General features: G+C 43.0%; 4 protein-coding genes and 1 pseudogene across 6 annotated transcripts in view; 3 read left to right on the top strand and 2 right to left on the bottom strand.

The window, feature by feature from the left end:
• Positions 1-4,009, bottom strand: part of LOC138050864 (solute carrier family 22 member 15-like) — a 22,612-nt pseudogene extending 18,603 nt beyond the window's left edge.
• LOC138051400 (tetratricopeptide repeat protein 28-like) overlaps positions 1-10,000 on the top strand; it is a 301,832-nt gene that overhangs the window by 90,768 nt on the left and 201,064 nt on the right. The gene's annotated exons all lie outside the window — the stretch shown is intronic.
• LOC138051422 (uncharacterized) overlaps positions 1-10,000 on the top strand; it is a 253,692-nt gene that overhangs the window by 99,897 nt on the left and 143,795 nt on the right. The gene's annotated exons all lie outside the window — the stretch shown is intronic.
• The window catches only part of LOC138051404 (tetratricopeptide repeat protein 28-like), a 142,894-nt gene that overhangs the window by 56,059 nt on the left and 76,835 nt on the right, over positions 1-10,000 (top strand). The gene's annotated exons all lie outside the window — the stretch shown is intronic.
• The window catches only part of LOC138051426 (coiled-coil domain-containing protein 50-like), a 31,050-nt gene continuing 30,786 nt past the window's right edge, over positions 9,737-10,000 (bottom strand). For all 3 annotated transcript variants that reach the window (XR_011132799.1, XR_011132798.1, XR_011132800.1), the window contains one exon: positions 9,737-10,000. This exon is cut by the window's right edge and continues 554 nt beyond it. The gene's annotated coding sequence lies outside the window, so the exon portion shown is untranslated.

Here is a 10,000-nt window from a genome sequence, read left to right as displayed (position 1 = left end):
TTAGCCACGGACACGCGTAGCCACTCTCCGTAGCCGGCTACGCTTATTTCTAGATTTCGCTTTCTAGTTTTCTTCAGTTGACATATTCCGTGATCACCAATTTAAATTAATAGCTACGCGTAGCCACGCGTAGCCACGCGTAGCCACTCTCCGTAGCCGGCTACGCGTATTACCAGATTTCGCTTTCTAGTTTTCTTCAGTTGACATATTCCGTGATCACCAATTTAAATTAATAGCTACGCGTAGCCACGCGTAGCCACGCGTAGCCACGCGTAGCCACTCTCCGTAGCCGGCTACGCGTATTACCAGATTTCGCTTTCTAGTTTTCTTCAGTTGACATATTCCGCGATCACCAATTTAAATTAGTGGCTACGGGTAGCCACGCGTAGCCTCGCGTAGCCGGCTACGCGTAAATAAGAAAAAGTCCCGGGGTATTCTGCAATTTAGCCTTCCAATTATAGTCTTAAGGCGTAGAAGTCGTTTTACATTTATTAACAATATGGAGATTAAGCAAGGTTGACGACGACGGCGTCGAGGTCGTCTTTTTGGGAGCTGAAGGAACGACAACGGCGACGGCAACAAGAACGCCACAAATTTGCATATTTAGTGGGCAAAAACAATAGCTTTGCACGCCCTGCACGTGCGTTTTTCATTTTTGTCCATTTCTTTGCCGTCGTCAGCAAAACAACAACGTGAAATGGCCCAATTTGAGGTGTTATCAAGGACGTCAGCACTTGAGGATAAATTTTCATTTTCTTCCCTAAATTAAGTGCTGTTCAGACGAGTGTCATTTTTGAAGAACTACCTCACCGTTGTCATAATAAAAAGATTGAAATAGTCACGAAGCGATTACAATAACCCGAATTTATATTTTGAGATGACGTTCTCGTTGCCGTCGCCGTTGTCGTTGTTACGCTCCCTATTGTTTGTGCTTTGTTACGGCCGAGGGAGGCTGGGGAAGCCTTTGGCTGGATTTCCAACACTCACTGAAATAATCGAACGTTTTTCTAGAAGGCGAGGCAAAGCATGATTTGACTTAAAAACACTCCAGCTCGTCGGACAAAGAAGAGTAAGTTTGCTAGCAGTCTAACAGCGTAGTGGTAAAGCGCTTTACTTCCTACTATTCTTGACTTTCAAACAGGAGCGGAGAACTCCTCTTAAGCGCGATTTTTTTAATTAAGACGAGTCCAAGTTTCAGATTGTAGGAGTGATCCCTCTCAGTTCCAAGGGAAATAATTAGTTCTGTAACGAAATAGACTGCGAGTAGTCACTAATTTCGGCGATGGATTGTGAGGCGGGTAAAATACACGCGCGCGCAAGAATTGCGAGGAGACGCGACGCGACGCGAGGGGAGCTTAAATTTCGGCGCTCCCCTCGAGTCCCGTCTACTCGCAATTTCGCGCTTGTGCGTGTAATTCGCTTCCCTATAATCCATCGCCGAAATTAGAGACTACTCACAGTCTAGTAAATAAATAAATATATATTTTAATTTTGGTTCGTTCAACCGCTGTGAATTTGTAAGTTCGGGTACAAGGGCTCCTAGCTATTTCATAGCGAACTTTGCGAGACTTATTCGAACTTGTTTTTGCTAATAATCAGTGTACCATATTCTCTTACCAATAATACGCAATAAACGGCACATTCAGCAGGGTTATGACCAAACTGAAAGGTTTCCAGCCACCAATGAATTACGCAATCAAAGCTTGCACGGCAATACCAACCCCGTAGGCCACCTGGGACAAACAGTTTACCCAACGTCTCCACTGAGGAGTCGCCATTTCAGTCATGAGAAGAAACCCAGCGATCAAGCATCCTTTAAATGACATGAAAAAAATGAAAATGGTTATCTCCAACCTCGTTCCGAGGGTCTCGGTTCTCTGCTTTCTTGAAAAGAGAGACCCTGGGAACGAGGTTAGGAAATCGCTCGTCTGCATTTGCCATTCCGACGCTATTTGCGACAACGAGCAAGATTGCCCAAAACAAAGATAACTTGGAGCCTGTTGAAGTCTTAATTGACGGAAAAGAAAACGTTTCCTTTATTATTTGCGGGTTGATAATTGAGACAATTGTTGTATAGAATATTATAGAATCTTCATCAGCTGGAGCTCATCAAGGGGTAATTCGTTGAGTCAACCCTTTCTCGAGTAGTTATTTTTAGGAACAGGTTTTTGCCGCGAAAAATATCAAATTTGCCTTGAGGCTGATATAGCTTTGTTTTGCCTTTTGCCAAAAAGGGCGAGCTGAATCTCCCAAGGGAAGCGTTCTATAAATAAATCAACTCTGGAAATGGTTGATTCCTAAGCCAAATATGGTAAATAGAGGCCCCACTTGATGAGCTACTGATATTAGAGAACAGACTGCGAGTGGGAGTAGTCTCTTATTCCGGCGTGCGAGTGAGGAGTGGGGAATTCCTCTCGCGACCGCGTCTTCCGAATTCCTCTCGCGCGTGTTTTTCTACCGAGCTCCCAACTCGCTCGCCGAAATTAGAGGCAATTCGCAGTCTAATTGGTGAACATATGAAATGATACATATTTCCAGGTTGAAATGAAGGTATATATATTGATTTTGAAGAAAATTATCACCGCCTTTAAAAAGAAACTTGTAATCAGTTGTGATGGAATATGGAATCCCATTCTCCTCCCAGAACAGAACACGGACTCTGGCCACAGCCAAAAATGCTTGCAGTCCCGGTAATGGTATAATGTTGTAACCATTGACGACCGTTATTGTTTCAAATTCCTGAGAATGCACAGAACAACCGGAAATGCGTAACTCGCAGACTTCCTGCTGTGGCTGTGACCAGAATCCGTGTTCTTGAAAAGCGAATGAAAGCTACAATAAGCCACAAAAATAGGTGAGCCACTGAACTGGGAAGACAACAATTGGGGAAAAATCACCTTAACGTTACATTTTCCACTTGCACTCCCCCGTCTTCCCCCGCCTACCCCCTTCAATGTTTGTTTGGGTGGGAGGGGTTAGATGGAAAGACCTTGGGGGAGAGATTTGTCCTTAAAGGGGAAAGTGTTTCAACCCTTTTGGCGCTTATTGTAGCAGTCTAGACACGCAAGGGAGCCGAGGAAAGAATGGGGAGAGAGCGAAAATTTGGATCTATTTCTCTCCCCACCTTCCCCTCGGCTCTTCAGCTCGCTTGCGTGACGAGAGCGGCTCGACTGACTTAGAAGGGACCGCCAGCAGTCTACTCACTTAGTAGTTTATCCAACAAATTAGACACTACTGAAACGATTTACTCTCACCATTTGATGGAAGTATATAAATCGATCGTTTGTTTTGAAGTTGTAACGGGGATCTCGTAGAAAGCCACGGTAGACAGGCCCCAGTTGTTCGAACGATGGATAGCGCTATCCACCGGATAAACACTAGCAAAACTAATTGAGTTATCCAGTGGCTAGCGATTTATCCGGTGGATAGTGCTATCCACCCTTCGAACAACTGGGGCCAGGCGTTTATTTCACAGCAGTGAACACAGCATAAACCTGCAAGCTCTCTTTCGCTTCGCAAAACTCCTGCATATAACTCACATATAAAACCCCTGTTTCACGACCACGAGGTAAATCTGTTCTGATGGTGGAGCCAATATTAATACAATTTACCCTCTGGATTAAGATTCACGTCTTCAAAGTATCGCTCCCCTCGACTATGTTTTCCTTGTTAAGTCAACTCAAGAGAGTATGAAGGTAAGAGAGGTAATCCCTCATATTGGCCCTATTCCCATCGTAATCCTTCTTAAGTTATTTTTAGATCTCCTGCGAGATCCCGTATTCCCACGAGGTTAACTGATAGCCAATCACATGTCCCCATTTTTACCAATGTTGACAGCTGAGCGAATTCCCACGCAATGATTCGCGTCGTTCGCGAAAATGGGGACATACGATTGGCTATCAGTTAACTCTCGTGGGAATACCGGATCTCGCAGGAGATCTAAAAATAACTTAAGAGGGATTACGATGGGAATAGGGCCAATATGAGGGATTACGTCTCTTACCTTCATACTCTCTTGGTCAACTACATCTAGTCATCCGGAGAAATCCTTGACTATTGCTGCGTCATAGCCTCGTTTGCATACACAAAAACAAAGATGGCGGATTTCAATTGAAGCGTTATCGTTGGCCACTTAAATACATTAAGCCCAAATGAGTGGTCAAGTATGACAATGCAGATAAAGAACTTTCGATTCAGAATAACTTTTTCTAGCTAGGCCGTACTTTCCCTTTAAGTATGACGTTTACAGCCAACGGGAAACGGTAGGCTCCTACTTGTCATAAAAGCGTGGAAATTCTTTCATTTTAACTTGTCTCGTTCCTTTCAAACGTTTCTTTATATCTCGAGCTAAGAGGACAGAAAAGAGCTAATATCAAGCAGGGTTCTTACATTTTTGGCAAAACACTAATTTCACTCACGACGTTTGCCGTTTGGGGTTAACATCATGGTTAACCTCTCTAATAGTTGTCTCAAACATTGATGGCTCTGTTCAGTAATTAATCACTATCCAATGGACACCTGACTTAGTCGACAGTGGATGCCGTGCTATCCTCTCCTGTTTCTGAAAAACCCAGACCTGATATTTTGTGCGATACGTTTATTTGCAGTTACTCCTTTTTAGAGGAAAATTATAGAACGTTTCTAAGCAGCTGCTTTGCAATAAGTTTTCACTGCTTTGGCCGGTTCCTTCCTTCCTTGTACTTCTTCGAAGACCTTATCAGCAAGCAATCATTAGACCAAAAAAGACTTAGTCCTCAGGGTAGTTAAGAGCGAGATGATCTCCGGCTCCTACTTCGGATACCGGATATTAAGACAAGCGTAAAAGCTTTCCGTATGCCAGTGCGCATGTGCAAAACTGGAAAAGAATGAAAAGCAAATTGTGACAAAACTCAGATTCCCATGGGCAGTTAGGTAGGACAGAACGAAGAAACGAAAAAATCATAGCAATATCGGGGTTGCCAAAAAAATTAAGACTACCACGACACGCCCATGTGAGGAAACTTTATTAGGCAACATATATATACTAATGCGTTTCGTAATCTTTGGCCAGCCCCGAATTTACGCATGGTTCTCCGAGGAAGTTCACTTCGGCGATCTAAGAGAGCCTTGACGACAATACTCACTTAAGCTTGCTTATTTCTCAATTACGAGGTAAAAGTAAATGCAAAATATTTGTAATGATAACGAAGCACGATTGTAATCAGTTTTCCCGAATTTCATGCTAAGTATTCTAAAGTTAATTGTTTCGGTCGGATAATAACAGGTTCCGAAAAACAAGGAAATGAAGAAATAAATCAAAACAGTGTTTTGAGCCTAACTTGGAGGATAACAAAACAATAGCAACTGTCGCAAGTTTATATGTACAAGGAAGGGTAACGTTTTTGCAAACGTTGGCCGTGTAGCACTTATATTTCAACAGACTTAACTATTAGAGAGTAATGTGAAGTGCTAGTTTTCTACTCATATAGACCATGTGAGCGTTAGCCCTTCTAATGCAATTGGGCCTGTTAGATATAAGTTCAACGTAAAGTCACTTAATTCAACGTCGGTAGTTACTTCAGTTACGAAACTGGTATAAATGGAAGCCTCCCTCTGTCAGTTACCGAGGATCGAACCGGGGATTTCTCGCTCCGAAAGCCGCGCACTAGCCAACTGAGCGACGACTACTTGTCATCCTCCTCCTATAGAAATGCGCCAGGGGACTGGACACTGTATGCGACGTCAAGTGACGTCAGAGAAAAACCATGTGATTTTGAAGAGAAGTTGCAACGCTAAAAAGGTCAAGTTTAAACTGTAGAAATACACGTGGAATACTTCAACATTGTGTGGATTTCTTGTGCAACAGGCCCATACGAGAACAGAGAAAAACTCTGACCAGGGTGACATTGTCATCTCAAATTCCCACGACCTGCTCCCGTCTGACCTTGTAGCTCAGTCGGTAAAGCAGCGGTGATCTAACCCGAAGGTCGTAAGTTCAATTCCCGACCCTGATCAGAGTTGTTCTCTGTCATTGTATGGACCCAATTCCATTAGTAGGGCTAATGCTCACATGGTTTATATGGGTAGAAAACAAGCACTTCACATTACCCTATAATAGTTAAGTCTGTCAAGTTTATATGGCCGAGTTCTAATACTTTGTGGAAACTGTAAATCAAACGTTATGATACGAGGGAAATACCGGGAGAAAATCCTTTCGGAGTCGAGTGAAGAAGCAGCGAATAGGCCGAGTTCAATATATCAATATTCAGGCGTGGCTACAAGGCCTTATGGTCAAATTTCACGGTGGAGTTCTGTTTTCTTTGTCTCATAAGTCTCAAGGAGGAGTTCTAAACAAAACAATCGTGGAATTTAACCGTAAAGCCTCGTAGCTAACCATGTGTGAATATTGACATATCGAACGTGTGCTATTAGGAATACGGGACTCAATCCCAGGCCACATTAGAGAAGGCGAATGCTTTAACTGCGCCACACCTGTTCCCCCAAAGAGGAAAATTGTTGTGAAAAAAATGGGGAAACCAGGAATTTAGCAAAGTGTTTATAGGATTTAGGACTCGTGAGCAAAGGCCAACCAAAAGATCTAACTTCGCATTCCGGTCTGACGGGTTTGCAGCTAATGACATACTTTTTCCTGTCTTCAAGTAACTCGTGAAAGTTGTTCTAAAAGAGAACCTTTGCAATAAGGCACCATCTCTGTTGTCGTGTGACGGTTGTCGAAATCTTCTCTGGACTACACTCAGAACCGGATGAAAAATATAAATTACCATCTGAGAAACAAGAAACCTGAACCCTTGTTTATCAAATTGGCTTTGAAGCACCATTGACCTTCCTGCTCTGGGTCTCACTTAGTATATTATAATTTACTTTCCGTCGTAAAAATTCGCAATGGATGGTTTACGATAGAAATTTGTTTGGCGTTTACGGGCAAGGCAAACGGTAGCCTTCTTTATTTCAAAAAAGGTATTCCCTTTTCTTGTCTCCCTCTTGTTTTTTTAGAATCTGTTAGATAAGTGTAGCGAACAGGCAAGAAAGCAGCCGAAATCAAGCGTACAAGTTCCCAGAGTTTTGGTGGAACCTTAAACTTCAGCCTGCCGTTCGCTGTAAATCCTTGGAGACCCAGACGCAATCCAGTGGCGAAGGGAGAAAGGGGAAAAAATTTCACGATCGAGAAAGAAGAGCCCTTTTCCAATCTTGTTTCGACCCCCATCCCAACGGAATGCCGCAAACGTGGATGGTAAGGAAAGGAACTTTATTTTAGTGTCTAGTCTTCTAGCGCTGGAGCATTAATTGGGGACACTGTAAACTAAAATTGGCAATTAACACAAACCAAAAAAAAAGGAGAAAAACCTCTCGGTGCAGAGTAGAGAACCAACAAACTCAACCGACTTATGACATCGAATCTGGGAAATGAACCCAGCCCAAATTGGTGGGAGGCGTGTGCTCTCACCACTGCCAGGAGCCCATCACCCGGAGCGAGCAACTTAACTATACTTGTGCAACGGCGTTTTCACATGTAAGGTTATTTTTAGATTGAATTTCCCGCTAATGAGACTCCCACAGGAGCCCGATGACCAATTACAAGAAATTAAGCTGACGTCATAGGGTCACCGAACCGTAACTGACTTTGTTTTTTGACCTAATTCGCGGGAAGGGCTAGTCTAAAAATAAACCTACTTGTGAAAACGCCGTTTCACAGACGCTGTATGGAAGTTGCACGCTCCAGGATGGGCTCCTGCCACTGCGCCATCCTTGCACCCCATAATAATAATGTATGTCATTTGAAGCCTTTCGTTGTACAAGATGTTGGGTACTTGATCAAAAAAGGGAACGGGAAACGCAAGTGAGTGAGGAAGCAGCGAATAGGCCGAGTCCAATAACCGTAAAGCCTCGTAGCTAACCATGTGTGGATATTGACATATCGAACGTGTGCTATTTGGAATACGGGACTCAATCCCAGGCCACCTTAGAGGAAGGCGAATGCTTTCACTGCGCCACACCTGTTCCCCCAAAGACGAAAATTGTTGTGAAAAAATTGGGAAACCAGGAATTTAGCAAAGTGTTTATAGGATTTAGAACTCGTGAGCAAAGGCCAACCAAAACATCTAACTTTGCATTCCGGTCTGACGGGTTTGCAGCTAATGACATACTTTTTCCTGTCTTCAAGTTACTCGTGAAAGTTGTTCTGAAAGAGAACCTTTGCAATAAGCCACAATCTCTGTTGTCGTGTGACGGTTGTCGAAATCTTCTTCTCTGGACTACACTCAGAACTGGACGAAAAATATAAATTACTATCTGGGAAACAGGAAACGGCAGGCTTCTTCATTTCAAAAAAGGTTCTTGAGAATTTGCTGTCTCCCTCTTGTTTTTTTAGAATCTGTTAGACAAGTGTAGCGAACAGGCAAGAAAGCAGCCGAAATCAAGCGTACAAGTTCCCAGATTTTTGGTGGAACCTTAAACTTCAGCCTGCCGTTCGCTGTAAATCCTTAGAGACCCAGGCGCAATCCAGAGTCGAAGGGAGAAAGGGGAAAAAATTTCACGATCGAGAAAGAAGGGCCCTTTTCCAATCTTGTTTCCACCCCCATCCCAACGGAATGCCGCAAACGTGGATGGTAAGGAAAGGAACTTTATTTAAGTGTCTAGTCTTCCAGCGCTGGAGCATTAATTGGGGACACTGTAAACTAAAATCAACAATTAACACAAACCAAATTAAATGTTGGGTTTTGAGTAGAGGGAAAAACCGGAGAACCCGGAGAAAAACCTCTCGCTGCAGAGTAGAGAACCAACAAACTCATCCCACTTATGACATCGAATCTGGGAAATGAACCCAGCCCACATTGGTGGTAGGCAAGTACTCTTACCACTGCGCCATCCTTGCACTCCATAATGATGTATGTCATTTGAAGCCTTGCGTTGTACAAGATGTTGGGTACTTGATCAAAAAAGGGAACGGGAAACGCAAGTGTGGCTTCTTCTTTTCAGTTACCGGTACAATCTACCGCGACTCCAGCGAGTGTCTATCACAGGGACAATTAGCTCAAAATTTTAGGGAAAGCACTATTAAGTGTGTTGCGTAACGTTTAAACAACAGTTGCTCCCACCCTCCAGCGAAGAATTATCCATTTCTGGGACTTTTGTCGGAAAGGTCTTTGTGTGTCATGCTTCCTAAAAGGTCTTTTTACGATATTTGGCCTAAAGGGAATTAACAAAATCTGTGAAACGTTACATCAGTTGAACCCGACTTCAGGTACGACTGCCCCGGAATATTAAATGATGAATGCTCCAATCTCAGCTACCACACATTAATAACAGAAATATCAAATAGTGTATTAAGAAATGCTATATCTGCGAATATTTAAGAATTATTCTACAAGGGCGCGCTGGATATGAAGTGATAGATAACGTGCTTCGTTGGTTATAATTATTTTATATCCAGCAAGCCCGAGTAGAATAATTTTTTTATTAAAATTCCGGGATCAACAACCCTTCTATGGTGTTCCCGGGGGTTGTATTGTCTACTAAAGCATCGATTTATGCCTCGGTCAATTCCGGTCCAAATCGGCTTTTGTCGACCATGTTTTTTCTCAGAGGTGAAATGTTTTCAGCTCGCTTTATTGCTGACGCGTTCCTTAGGTATAGCAGAAATAGCAAAGGAGTTTGAGTAGCCAAGCAGCGCGGTAGATACAAAAAGCTGATAGCCTGTGTTCGGCGAGCCATTTAAAGTGCTGGCAATCTGATATCCGTAGTTCAGTTTTTAATATTATCCGACACAATCAAACAAACAAGCTAACATGTTGGCTCCAATTATCTAATTGTGAAATAATCCCCAACATGATTGCAGAAACTAGATCTACCCAATGTTACAGGGATAGAGTTCATAAGAAGTCCGGTACGGATAAAGTGTTTCGAATTCACCATTTTCCCCAACAGCTTTTAATTAAATAGAAAAACAGCTAGAAAAACTTCTGCCGCCATATATTGGCGCAAAACAAGGTAGGGGCATAAA

The sequence above is a fragment of the Montipora capricornis genome, chromosome 6 (genome assembly GCF_036669925.1).
Source record: "Montipora capricornis isolate CH-2021 chromosome 6, ASM3666992v2, whole genome shotgun sequence".
Classification (NCBI taxonomy): domain Eukaryota; kingdom Metazoa; phylum Cnidaria; class Anthozoa; order Scleractinia; family Acroporidae; genus Montipora; species Montipora capricornis.
This window is presented reverse-complemented; position numbering and strand designations above follow the sequence as displayed.